The sequence below is a fragment of the Canis aureus genome, chromosome 32 (assembly GCF_053574225.1).
Source record: "Canis aureus isolate CA01 chromosome 32, VMU_Caureus_v.1.0, whole genome shotgun sequence".
NCBI lineage: Eukaryota > Metazoa > Chordata > Mammalia > Carnivora > Canidae > Canis > Canis aureus.
In genome coordinates, this window is record NC_135642.1 from 36921730 (window position 1) to 36936256 (window position 14527).

At 36.4% G+C, this 14527-nt stretch overlaps 1 protein-coding gene across 5 annotated transcripts in view; it reads left to right on the forward strand.

Annotated features, from left to right (window-relative positions):
- PIAS1 (protein inhibitor of activated STAT 1) overlaps positions 1-14527 on the forward strand; it is a 115623-nt gene that overhangs the window by 15538 nt on the left and 85558 nt on the right. Inside the window, exon 1 of one of the 5 annotated variants that reach the window (XM_077881637.1) lies at positions 11378-11506. The exons of the other annotated variants lie outside the window; for them this stretch is intronic. The gene's annotated coding sequence lies outside the window, so the exon portion shown is untranslated. Of the gene's footprint in view, positions 1-11377; positions 11507-14527 lie in introns of those variants that run through there. 5 annotated transcript variants of the gene reach the window in all.

Genomic DNA, 14527 nt, shown 5'->3' on the forward strand with positions numbered 1-14527 from the left:
ATTTATTCAGTAAATATTTGAGTGTATGCTGTGTGTCTGGTATTGTGCTAGTCATCAGTATAGAGGGATAATTAGAACAATTTCTGTTAGAAAGGAATTCCATATGATGGAGAGACAGACACATACTATCTTGTATCCTAATTCTCTGCTTAAGACTAGTAGTAGGGCCATGTGTGGTTGATGTGTACAGTTTAATTTTGAAACCTTATATTTCTGAATTATTATATTTAAGATTATTTCTCCTCAACTTTCACATTAGAATACTTTAGATTGGTAAAAAAAAAAATTTTACCATAACTTAACTCTTTTGAAAAACATGCTAGAATAGTCTTTTGTTCTGAGATTTTTCTGTCCTTCCTATCCCAGATGCCTGGCCCCTGCCCACCTCCCTTCTTGCCTGATCCATGGTTTTAAAAAAGGATCTTTCATTTTTAGATTAGTATTTTGCCAGGCTAAATTAACCAAAATCTATTAGGAGTAATGCACTTTAAATAAAGTTAAGGTTGAACTTTAATAATGATCTTACTGAAAGTTTACTGTTAGATCTTTGACAAATTTTAGCTTTTCAGAAAATTTTCTCTAAGGGCTAGTTTTTTTCTCTTGAATGAAAACTAGACAATTTAAAGTATTCTAGAATTTTGGACAGAACAGACATTTTCTATTGTATATCTTTGCCTTTTGTAACATAAAGATGAGTTCCGCATTGTACATGGTACAGTGTGCCATTTCATTCTTGAACCTTTACATGCGACCTGTCTGGAGGTTTTAGGATCTTTATTCCTGGTGTGCTCAAACTTCATGATGAAATGCCTTCATATGGGTATATTTTAGTCATTGTGCTAAGGTACTTGATGGCACAATCTGGAGACACCTGTTCTTCTAGGAAATTGTTTTGTAACTAATCCTTTAGTAATATTCTCCCTTTTATTTTCTGTTTTCTCTCTTTTTTTTTTTAAGGTTTCTTTTTTTTTTAATTTTTATTTATTTATGATAGTCACACAGAGAGAGAGAGAGAGAGAGAGAGGCAGAGGGAGAAGCAGGCTCCATGCACCGGGAGCCTGACGTGGGATTCGATCCCGGGTCCCCAGGATCGCGCCCTGGGTCAATGGCAGGCGCCAAACCGCTGCGCCACCCAGGGATCCCTATTTTCTGTTTTCTCTTGTCAGAGGACTGGACCTGTGCCTTTACATTTTTTTTTAAATTAATGTACTTTTTTAAGTAGGCTCCATGCCCACCGTGGAGCCCAGCATGGGGCTTGGACTCATGACCCTGAGATCAAGACCTGAGCTGAGATCAAGAGTCAGATGCTTAACTGACTGAGTCACCGAGGCGCCCCTACTTTTTTTTTAGACCAGTTGATTATTGTCTTTTGTGCTTTGTGCTTGTGACTTTTCTTTTTTTCTTCTTTTACTGTCATTTTGTTTCCTGTTAGGGAAGGAATATGGTAGATGTTTGTATGGTCAGTTTGTATTTAACTGGTGGACATTGTAAACTCTGTGAAGCTTATAATATGAACTATATTAATATAGTTAATTCTTAAATAGTTGCCAGTGTTGAATGAAGATGTATATCAAATGATAGTAGAAATTGTGTTCTTTTATGAGAGAAAGCTAGGTTGCTTTAAAGAGAATGTATATACCAAAATAATATGTATAACTTTGAGGAATGTATAACTTACAGAACTAATAAAACATCGAACTAAATAGAATATTCCAAAAGTTGGAGGCCTTTATTTGTGCACACTCATCCTGTTTTCCTTTGTAGTTCCTTTTAAGTAATTTGTATTAATAGGTTGCTTTTAAAATAAAAACTGGTGATGAAATATTAGTTATGTATATTATTTACCTTGTAAGGTTGTTTTTAAGCTGTTGCTTTAATTAAACTATCTAGTTATGTGGTAGTCTTACAAGTTTTCCAAATTTGATATAGCATTCTTTGAAGAGGAGAATTCCATAGGTGGAGGTGGAGAGGAAAGTTTTGGAGACCTCATTTTGAAAACATGCATAACTGTGGTAAATATATATGCCATTAGAATCTAGCAATTATGCCTAATGTTGTTTGGGGAAGATAAAGGGACTTAAGTTAATGCCACAGTGATTGACACTTGGTTAAATCTTGAAAAGTGCTTAGCTTTATATCTGTTCATGCTGTAATCCATGAGGAAGTTGAATTGAAGTGGTGAGAAAAGTCTAGCTTTTTGTGGAAGCATGAACCATTGAAGTCTGTGTTACACTTAATACATTTTCCCCATTATTTTGTTTGATACATTTAAAAAAGTTTTATTTAAAATAAATATTCCTTTTTCTGTGCTATATATATATCTTGTGCCAAATCTTGAAAACAAATAAGCACTGTCGTCTTTCTTGTCCTTCTCCCTGTTTCGAGTTTGGCCTTCCATACCCCAATTGCTTAAGGCAAGGATCTCATTCCATTAATAAAAATGAGGGCTGGTTTGTATGCCAGATACTGTGTTAGATGCTCAGTCATTATTTGGGAGTGAAGTAGGTTGAGTCTTACATTCTAGTATTCCAGTTAAATACATGAAATGTAGGTTGGTTCTCTTGCACCTTTCTATATCTTAATTTTTATAAAGAACACATTTTTATAATTAGCAAAAAATGCTGTTTTTAAATTTTGGAAGATTTTTTTTTTTTTAAATTTATTATTGAGAGAGTAAGCTCCAGCAGGGGGCGGGGCAGCAGAAGAGGAGAGAAGCAAACTCTGTGGTATCCAATATGGGCCTCATCTCATCACCCTGAGATCATGACCTGGGGTGAAACTGAGAATCCCAAGAGTCTGAGGCTTAACCAAACGAGCCACCCAGGTACCTCTGGAATTTTTTTTTTTAAAGATTTTATTTATTTATTCATAGACACAGAGAGAGAGAGAGGCAGAGACACAGACAGAGGGAGAAGCAGGTTCCATGCAGGGAGCCCGATGTGGGACTCGATCCCGGGTCTCCAGGATCACACCCCAGGCTGCAGTCAGCGCCAAACTGCTGCGCCACTGGGGCTGCCCTGGAATTTTTTTTTAAAATAACAAATAATAATGTGTTGAATACTTTGTTGTAGAAAGTTGAGTAGTTATTTGCTTTATGCTTATTAAAGGTAGTTTTGGAGGAAAGAGATGTGGGAATAGCAAGGAAAAGATTGAAGTAATTATCATGGGAAGTTTGATTGCTGGCTTACTGGAAAATTTAGTGAGATGCCTGTGTCCATTGAAATTGATGATTATGGATGTATAGTAACATCTGTTTACCTGTGTATCTGCCTGTCTGCCTGTGTTGTAAAGTTGGAACCAGTTGAATGTGCCAGGTATAGAGGGGAAAGGGAATTTTGCAAAGAAAGTTTAATGATGGGCTGTGGACTCTCTAAGCTGGATGTAAGGGGGCAGATGAATAGAGAGTGATAACATCAATGAATTGGAGATATTTATGATCTTGAATTGTTGCAGTGGAGGTACTTAAGCAAGAATAGGAGGTGATAGTTGGAGGATTTAGTGTTTTTTTTTTTTTAAGATTTTATTTATTTGAGAGAGAGCAAGAGAGCATGGGCAACGGTAGGGCAGAGAGAGGGAGAAGCAGGCTTCTTCCTCTACCTATGTCTCTGCCTCTCTCTCTGTGTGTCTCCCATGAATAAATAAATAAGATCTTAAAAAAACAAAACAAAACAAAAAAAAACAGCAGCAGCAAGCCCTCCGCAGAGCATAGAGCCAGATACGGGACTTGATCCCAGGACCCCAGCATCATGACCTGAGCTGAAGGCAGACACTTAAACGACTGAGCCACCCAGGTGCTCTGTGTTTAGTGTTTGAATTAGTGATTTTGGAGGTGGTGCAGGTTTTGTAGAGAGATCCAAGGTGTGGCCACAGGAATGAGTGGCTGAGGGTGGAGAGTAATGATAAAAAGTTAAATATAGTTGAAGGTATTGGGTTGGAGTTTGGATAGTTGAAGTAGGTGCTAAAACCTTCAGTGAATGACAGGGATATTGTTCTAGATCGGCACTGTCCAGTACTACAGCCACTAGTCAGAATGTGGCTCTTGAGCATTTGAAATGTGTCGTCTGAATTGAGGTGTACTGGAAGTGCAGATATATAATGAATTTTGAAGACATTGTGTGAAAAGGGGGATGGAAAACATCTCAATTTTTATATTGCTTACATATTGGAATGATAATATTTTGGATATATGGGGCTAAGTAAAATATATTATTTTACGTGTTTCTTTATACTTTTAAAAAGTATAGTTAGTAGAAAATTTTAAATTACATATGTAGCTTGAATTTGGAGCTTATATTATCTTTCTTTTGGGCATTGGTTTTATAGAAATAATATCACCAGTAAGTAGTACGAGGATTAGAAGGGAAGACATCTGTAGGGGTCTCTGTAGAACCCAGTTTAAGAATCCTTTGAGAGATGGAGAGGATTTTCTTTTCTTTCTTTTTTTGTTTTTTTTTAGAGATTTTATTTATTTATTCATGACAGACAGGTAGAGACAAAGGCAGAGAGTACAAGCAGGGGGTGTGGCAGATAGAGGGAGAGGGAGAAGCCAACTCCCCACTGAGCAGGGAGCCTGATGTGGATGTGGATCTCTATTCCAGGACACTGGGATCATGACCTGAGCAGAAGGCAGATGCTTAACTGACTGAGCCACCCAAGCTAGTGATGGCATTTTGAAATTATAAGATGGATGAGGTGTTCCAGAAAGACTGGTCTGAGTGAAGATAGAGTCAGGAATAGAGAGAAATTCTCATAGTTGAGACCTGGAATAATTTTTTTAAGTCCCTTTTAAAAATTTAAACATCTTTTATGGACTGCTTTAATGTTTTTAATAATTTGTCTTGGGCAGCCTGGGTGGCTCAGAGGTTTAGTGCCACCTTCAGCCCAGGGCCTAATCCTGGAGACCGGGGATCGAGTTCTACATCAGGCTCCCTGCATGGAGCCTGCTTCTTTCTCTGCCTGTGTCTCTGTCTCTCTCTCTCTCTTTCTGTGTCTCTCATGAATAAATAAAATCTTAAAAAAAATAAATTTTGGAATATCTCAGTTGGTTAAGTGTCCGACCCTTGATTTCACCTCAGGTCATGATCTCAGGGTTATGAGATTGAGCCTCTTGTCAGTCTCTGCACTGGATTTGGGACCTGTGTAAGATCTCTCTCTCTGCCCCTTACCCCCCAAACCTTAGGCAGGCTGTCACTGTAAGACTTGAACAGCATTTTCCTCCAGCCTATTTTTTTCTTTTTAATATTTCCCTGTAGTTTTTGAGGACTCATTACCAGGGCTTTGATTTAAAAAAATTTTTTAAGTTTATTTAAGTAATCTCTGCACCCACCATAGTGCTCAGAACTCGACTCCAAGATCAAGAGCCACATGCTCTTCTCACTGAGCCAGCCAGGCATCTCATTCCCAAGGCTTTTTTTTTTTTTTTTTTTTTTAAGATTTTATTTATTTGAGAGAAGAGAGAGCGAGTGCAGGAACAGGGGATGGGGGCAGGGGCAGAGGGAGAGGGAGAAGCTGACTCCTCGCTGAGCAGGAAGCCCTACACAGGTTTGATCCCAGGCCTCTGGGATCATGACCTAAGCAGAAGGCAGAGTCTTAATTTTCACCCCGATCTCCTCCCTTTCCCTCCCCACCCAAGGCTTTTAGAACATTTGTGGACATGTTTTCTAAGCTTATTTTTCTCTGAAAAGCAAGTCTATAAATCAGGATTGAAATATGATAACTTTAATTATTTTTCTTGGACACCCTGGACAGAGTGTATTGAATAATAACCTTAAGATTGGGGAATATTGGAGAAAAATAGTCATCTGCATCCTAAGTAGTTTAGTAATGTTATTTGTAACCTTAAACTTTATTGTTATCTGAAGGGGAATCTCATGATGTGCCACAGGGCTCTGTAGTCTTGACCCTGTTATATCCCAGGTTTAAAGAATGGCCTGAATGATTATTTCTGGTTTTGTAGATGGCCCTGGGAAGAGTATGTTAGACGACAGAATCAAAGGGAGTTAGTTTATCATCTCCTGGGCACTTATAAGTGTCATGTACAATATTTAACATAGGTGGTACAGAGATAAGTGCTTGTCTTTGAAAAGCTCAAAATATAGGGGAGGACATAGACCAGAAAATCAATAATTTATAACACCATGTATATGCTGCAATAGAGGGTGGAGACGACGGTTTGTCAGAGGGGTTTTGAAAGGCTGGAATGATGAATTGGGAAAAAAGTGAGGTTTAACAGCACCTAATATGAAGTTCTACTTTTAGATTTAAAAAATTTGTATTAAAGCATGAGGAGGTTTAACGTAAAAGCAGTTCACGTAAAACAAAAAAATCGAATAAAGGTTTTAGTGAACTTTAAGCTTAGTATGAGTAACTATGATGTGGATGCAACTCCCCTTCATCGCTGAAACAAAAACATAATACATACCACATCCTTCCCCTTGTGCAGGTAAAATAAACCAGTCAGCCTAAACTGCAAATGCCTTATTAGGTTACATTGGTAGAAATGCCGTGCTCATAGTAAGAGAGGTAATATTGCTATATTCAAGATTAGGCTGTTACTTGGATTATTTCAATCGCTCTGAGTACAGCGGACTGCTAAATGCTCCAGAGAACAATGATCAGGGTGGGAAGAGGTCTAGAAACCAAGCCTGTTGAAGGAAAATAATCCTCTTAGCACCTTTAAAAAATAGACTCTGTAGAACACCAATAGGACAAACTTATAGAACCATTGGTTGGAGTCAAAGGAAAATTTTGATTCATAGAGCTTTTCAGTAAGGTAGGTTGCTTTAAGATTAATAGGTTTTGAAGTCTCAGAAGAGTTTCAGCAGAGGCTGGGAGACCATCAGTTAAGGAGGTTATAGTAAAACTGTATTATTAGATGAAGAGTTGGATTAGAAGATTTCTAAAGTTTTATTTGATGTTCTGATTCTCCTATTTCCAAAAACTATCATTTTCCAGTTATCTGATAGTGTCTGTCTGTCATTGTCAGTACTCTGCAGCATTGTGTGGACTTTGGCATCTGACTTTTGAGTTGGGCTCCATTACTTGCTAGCTCTGTAACTTTGAGTAGGTTACACCTGTTACTCTGAAATAGTTTCCTTGATAGTTTCCCTCAAGGGCTTTACCTTAATCTCTTTTCTGGGACTTAGAAGGCTATGATTTAAAGACTTTTTAATATAGAATGCATTTCCCCCCTCAGTTTTTGTTTTGTTCATACTTGTCTTTTCCTCCTTTTAGTCTTCTTACCTTTCTCTCAAATAAAATACACAGTTTCTTTCATAGTTTCTCATTTTGTTTGAAACTTAAATTAGATGAGATGGTATTTACCAATTGCACTTGAAGTGTTTTGCTTGCTTTTGTTGGGGGAGTTTGGAAAAGAATCCTCAATCTTTTATAATTTGACAAAATTAAAATTTCTTCAAGCCCTGCTTATTATTTTCAAGTGCTAGATTTTATTTGAAAAGTGAATAGTGATTGTTTTCATGATCACGTCTGGTATTAATTGTGAAAAGAGGCACCTGTAGCTGGAATATTGCATGTGACCTGCAGTTTTTCTTTGCAATATTTCTTAGTCCTGTCTCTTCTGTGTTGACTGTCACATTTCCTTCTTGCCTTATATGTACGTAAATAATTCTTGTTGCTCTGTATTTTAGCTAGAGATCTTATTTCTTAGTCTTTTTTGTTTCATCTGTTCCAAAGGCAGCTACTGGGATAGCTTTAAACACTGTTTTTTTTTTTTTTGACATTTTTACTGCTCCCAAATATGCTTGTTTACTCTGTGTAGTTTAAGTTCCTTATGTCATTTAATGCCCCATGTCCCAGTGTAACACATATTCTGCTCTGGCTGAGATTTGTGATAAGACACTTCTGTTGGTTAGTGTTCATGAGCTTAGGCTCTGGAGTCAGGTCAGGTTTGAGCCCTGTCTCCATCACTTATTTAAATGTTTGACTTCAGGTTTAGTATCAGTTTTCTTGTTCATGCAATGAGAATAATAATGGTCTGTCTTCTTGGGTTCATGTGAGAGTTAAATAAGTTAATTATGTTTACTATAATTAGTATGTGATTGGCATATTGTAAGCATTAAACATATATTAGATTTATCATTATTTTAATTCTGTCAGTTCATGTAAATGACACTCAGAATTTTGATTGAAAATCTTACTAACCTAGATTCACTGACTATACAGATTGTTTCTGTTTCCTTAACTATGGGAGAGTAGAAGGATGAGAATAAAGATTTCATTTAATAGAGTTATAACATTACAGAATTTTGGAATTTTAAAGGAGCCTTGGAAAACCTCTAGTTAATCTCTCATTTTTTGAAGTGAGAAAACGTACCTTGTGAAAGATTGCGATTCAGTAAATTAGTGATCAAGTTGGTACTGGAATCCAAATTCTATATATACTGATATTATACATAGCACATTGTAGGTGTTCAGTAAGTTTTGAGAATCGAATTAATATGATAATTATGCATGTCTGTCTCTGAAGACTAACTTCTCTCTATGTGTTCATTGTTCCTGTATTCCCTTTTTCTTCATACTCATTTAGGAGCTGTGCATTGATCCAGAAAGCATTTATTGAACATCTGTGTGCAGAACAGCCTTTTTTTTTTTTTTATGATAGTCACACAGAGAGAGAGAGAGAGAGAGAGAGGCAGAGACACAGGCAGAGGGAGAAGCAGGCTCCATGCACCGGGAGCCCGACATGGGATTCGATCCTGGGTCTCCAGGATCGCGCCCTGGGCCAAAGGCAGGCGCCAAACCGCTGTGCCACCCAGGGATCCCCAGAACAGCCTTATACTTAAATAAGAGTCATACTTTTCCTACCTCTGCCCAAGAAGTTTGGCAATGTGTTAGAATTTTACACTCTAAACTTTGTTTTTTTTTATTAGAAAAAATATTCAAATTTTAAAATGTTCTGAGTTAGGTTTATTATTTTTAATATCCAGGTTGTCATCTGGAAGGAGCCTTTTGAAGGACACATCCATATGTTTCATGAAATGTGGTAGTGCCTAACTGGGAATGATGTTTAAATTATCTGTCAGAAATTAAAGCCATGTTACACCAATCTAACAGTACTAAGCTTGTACTTTGCTTAAAGGAGAGCATGATCTCCATATTTTGTCATTAGGTGGGACTAAATGCAGCTGGTATGATGGAATAGAGACCAGGAGAAAATGGAGAAGATCAACTAGAGGAATAGGCCCTCGAGGTCACTTTTCAGTTATCTTATATTGAGAAATAAATACAAAATGAGAAATTGGGTTGAACAAGATTATAGAGATAACCATCCTGATTTGCTGCTTTAGTAGAAACTGTCTAACTAGGTTTTCTGGTTGAACTGGGCATTGTTGACCGATTACTAATATAGCTGCTTATTAACTATTTTGAATGGAGAGAATTAGAAATGATGCAGAAGTCACTTTCATTAGATGAAGCATCTGACTTTAAAAATAATAATATATTTTTGTTGTACTATACAGGCTTTAATTTATGCAATTATAGAATTTTTGATGATTGCTGTTATAGATAGAAAGCAAAAGTATACATGAAATATAATGTCGTTAAATGCCTAATTTGCCTGTGTTCAGAATTCATTTTGGTTTACTATTGGTTATGAATTGATACCAGATAAAGATTCATAATATAGAGTCTGCTTTATTGTAACTAATCTTCTAAACTGTTGCATTGGGATGTGTGAATGAAAGTAATTATGTTGCTCAACAGGAAGTACTTAATTCTTATTCACAATTTATGTATGACCTTTAATAATGTGGGGTCATAACTAAAAAACAATAATACTGGAAATTTTTTTAATTATAAAAAAAGTCTGTCTGTAGTACTAAATATTGTTGGTATTTATCTTTATCAGAATGTGGTCCCTGCTTCTGTAGTTGGCATAGGTGTTCTCATAGGCTCGTGTGTGTAAAATTTTACATATCTTAAAAGGGGATTAAGTTGAAATGTCTTATTTTTTGAATCCTGAGAACTTCCCCTTCCTTCCTCCTCATTATCCTGAGAACATTGGAAGCCAGTCCTATACTGCCAAAGCAGAACATTGGAGGATTCCTCTATCAAGAGTGATGAGATAAAAGGAAAAAAAGAATCCTCAAAACAGCCAAATTCCTGCCTGCTCTTCCTAGAATGGAGTACCTGAGTCTACTCACTCACACAGATCATTTGATCATGTTTTTAGTATTATACTCTTAAATAAAAATGTACAGCTAGCAATCCACTGTCATTTGAGGAAAACATCAGGCATGAAAGACAGACCAAAGCTGATAATGAAAAAGAACCTAGAGGTTCCAGAGACCATGTGGGCAGCAGAAGAAAATAACAATGTCAAACACTCTATTTATTTATATCACCAGAGAGAAAATAAGATGCTCCATTCATGAAAAATAAGAGCAAAATATAGTGGGAAAAGCAAAGAAAAAAGGCATGGAACAAACAGAACAGAGCTCATAGGAATGAAAAAAATTTTTTTTAAAAGATTTTTATTATTAATGAGAGAGAGAGAGAGAAGGAGGGGGGCAAAGACACAGGCAGAGGGAGAAGCAGGCTCCATGCAGGGAGCCTGAGGTGGGACTCAATCCTGGGTCTCCAGGATCAGGCCCTAGGCCGAAGGCAGTGCTAAACCACTGAGCCATCCAGGCCGCCCCGGGAATGAAATTTTTAATAGAAGCGTTAGAAGATCAAGTTGAGGAAATCTCTCAGAAAATAGCACTAAATGCAAGAGATGTAAAATGCAAGGAAAAACAAAAATAAAAACAGAGTAAAGTAAAATTGGAGAATTGCTCCAGGAAGGCTAGTACCTAAATAATAGGCACACAAGAAAGAGACTAGAAAAAAGATGAAGTAAGAAAACCTCCCAGGATGGAAGGACATGCATCTCTAAATTTAAGACTCGGTAATTTCCAATCCATACAATGAAAGCAAAAACAAACCCCATGGAAAAACCCAGCCCCAAGATGCAACATTGCAAAATTGCAGAGCATGTAGAAGGAAGCTTTTTTTCCTTTTTAAAAGTATTTCATTTATTTATATGAGAGAGAGAGCGAGAGCGCGTGTGCATGAGCAGAGGGAGAAGGAGAAGCAGACTCCCTGCAGAGCACAGAGCATGACACAGGGCTGGATTCCAGGACCCTGAGATCATGACCTGAGCCAAAGTCATTCGCTTCACTGAGCCATCCAGGTGTCCCAAGAAGCTTCTATAAGCTTCCTTAGGGGGATATATAGGCAACTGTGAAGGATTGGGAATCAGGATGATTCCAAGCTTCTTAACAGCAACACCAGAAGCCAGAAGACAATGAGGAAAGGTTGTTAAAATTCTGACGGAACCTGCTTTCCTGTCTAGAATTCATATACTGAGCCAAACTCAATTATTAAGTGTGAGTAAATGAATATGTTTTTGGCCAATGCAAAGAATAAACCATAGCTTTCAGTTCCTTCTTAGGAAGCTAGTGGAAGAAATACTTTACTAAAAAGAGAAAACTAAAAGGAAAAGGTGAGATCAATGAAATGGATCCAATATGGAAGAGACAAAGGGAAATTACCAAGATAAGTTGAAGAGAAATTATATGACTATAGTTGTGTACCAGGTTTAGAGTAAGCAGTCTAAATTGGAACTTGATAGAGGGATACAGAAGGCATGTTTTTAAGAAAGAAATGAAAACATATTTACCTGATGTATTTGAGTATGTTGAAAACATATTTACCTGATGTATTTGAGTATGTTGAAAGGAAACTTATTATCAGTTTGCAGATGAATTGGTTAACCTAGAAAACAAAGCAAATGCACAAATGGTGCAGTTTTTAACTAAGGAAAGCCAAGTTCCCACCGAAAAGGAAGAGTAATCATGATGTACTTTGGCTCAACTGTGAATATTATTTACAGCCATAGTAATAATGTAAACAATTAGTTCAACCAAAACTTATAATGGGAACATAGGGGTAGAGGTATCACAGAGCTAAACCTAAGTTATTGTTTATAATAAGTTAATTTTTTCCTAGAAGGAAAATTTTTAAGAACATAGACCTGCTGTATAGAATATAGTGAAAAATGCCAGAAGAAATTGCCAGAAAAACTTGAAAGAGATTGCCTCAGGGATGTGAAAAGTGGGAATAGGGCAAGGGACATCTGTTTTCTCCTCACACTATTTGAGTCTTTTTTTTTTTTTTTTTTTTTTTACTATTTGAGTTTTTAAACTGTGTGCATGTCTGCTTGATTAAAAAAAAAATAATTTTAAAAAGATGCCCCTCACAGAATGCTTTCTGTACAGAGTATGTACATTTCTCAGACATTCTGAATTTCCTAGGGTTCTGACAACTATCATTTGGGGATGTAGAGTCAGCAGAATGCTATTTGAGGAGGTAATGATTTCTAGCAGTAGCAGTGGTTGATGTTATCCTTAGTTATAAATATTCATTTTGTTGTAGTGCTAACAAATGGAGATTTTTAAACACATGACAGATTAAAATATATCGCGTTTTAACATCTTAGATGTGAGTGTTTAGTTTTCCTCTGTGTTGTCAACACTTTGCATTGTGAATTGATTGCTCCATGCTTCTCTGAAGCCTTTCGGTTGAGTGATACTTCAGATGTTTGTGTTTCCCGCCCCCTTTTATTTTATTTTTTTTAAAGTACTGCATGCTTATTACAGTCCTTAAGAGTATGCAGCAGCTGCTCCAATAATAGTAATGGATAGAACCCCGTCTTTCACTAAACCTGATTTTAAGCTGCAGTGGTTAATTTGAATCCAGATGCATTCTTTTCTTATCTGAACCAATTTTTGTAAAGCCAAAATATTGAAGCTTGAAATGGAGATTGAATGTTAAATCAATTAGTCTTTTAAAAGGTGTTTCTCTTTCCTAATTGAAAGGCATGTGGTTTGTTTCCTCTAAAAGATGGTATCAGTGTAAGAGCACAACATTTGGAGTATTTATACAATATTCAACAAATTTTTAAATTTGCCTAGGCCTCAGGTTCCCTATCTGTAGAATGAGGACAGTATCTGCCTCATAATTATGATTAATTACACATCCTGTAAAAAAAGGTAAAAAGTAAAGTATAAGTAAAAAGTTATACTTTATGTCATCAATTTTTTTCTTTTGGCCATCAAGCAAGAGATTTTAGGTGAATTGACAATGTGTTCTTCATGTAAGTAAGATGATAATACATCTATGCTGCATTTAAATCCTTAACACCCATAGAGTAAGGACAAAAACTGTCATCACTGAAAAGACTGTGATGATCCCTGAGTTTCAGGTTTGTGTTTGACCTAGGTGAATGCAGTTGAAGTAGAAAGACGTTCTTCTCTTTCTAAAATTTATACTACTTTCTGTATAAAAATGAGGTACATTTGACCAATCCCAACCTAAAATTTTTTTAACAGATAATCTCAGTAGCATAAAATTCTGTTATTTCTACAAAAGCAGAAGCTTACTTATTAATGCTTATTACTTTTCAGTTGAAGTGCTGGTTCCTTTTAAAATAAGTCATAAAAATCTTTAAAACTATTTTGTACTCTTAGGACATTTTGGAGAGTAGGGAGAAATTGATATCCTGCTCTCATTATAGTTAGTAATTATTTCTGATCATATCTAAAAAAGGGAAACATTTGTAGGATTTAGGGTAGACTTTATTTTTAAGGCCTATAGTATTTCTTTGCGTGCCTTATATAGAACATAAGAGTTTGGGAGTTCATTTGCATTTGTATTGTAGTTATATATATGACTTCACCATTGTAGATTCTACTCCACCCTTTCTTCTGGTGTGACTGCCTTGTTTATTTTGTTTTTTTTCATTCATTTATTTATTTATTGCCTAGGTATTTGATGAGTTTGTACTGTTGTCAGGCCCTAGTGTTAGATGCTGAGGGTGACATTAGCTTGTGACTTAGAAGACCTCATACTGGTCATGGAATTGCTTGTGCAAATAGAAAATTGTAATAAAGCAAGACAAGTGCTAAATAAAGATATGAAAAATGGCTAGTAAAAGTAGTGAGAAAAGAGTCATTAATGTTGCCAGGCCTAATAGACTAAGGCTGACAAAAGCTAGAATTTGAAGAAATACAGTATTTTTCAGGCCAGAGAAGTAGGGGAAGGGCTCATATATGTTTGATTACTAGCTATATTGTACATAAAGCTCTTTATACCCTGTTTTCTATTTGATTTTTTTACTTGTTATGCACTCTCTCAAGAGCTTCCAGAGGATTGGCTGAGGTAGGGTGGCCTCTCAAGGAGTGGCAGTGAATTAGGAAAGGCATTTTATCTTTTGTGTATTGCTATTTGGTATGAGGTGAGGGATAAAACAGTTGGGGAAATAGAGAGCCCGTGGTAAACTTATATGTGTCTTCTACTCTAACACCTCCCTGTCAGTGGTGGTCAAGTGAGGATCGTACTGTTACTACTATATGATCTTGGGTAAGAACCTTTCTTCTCTCTGGATTCCATTTTCTTCCACTTTAAAATGAGAGGATTTGTATACATGGGCATTTCTTTTTGGTAGTCTCTTAGTAATTGGAGA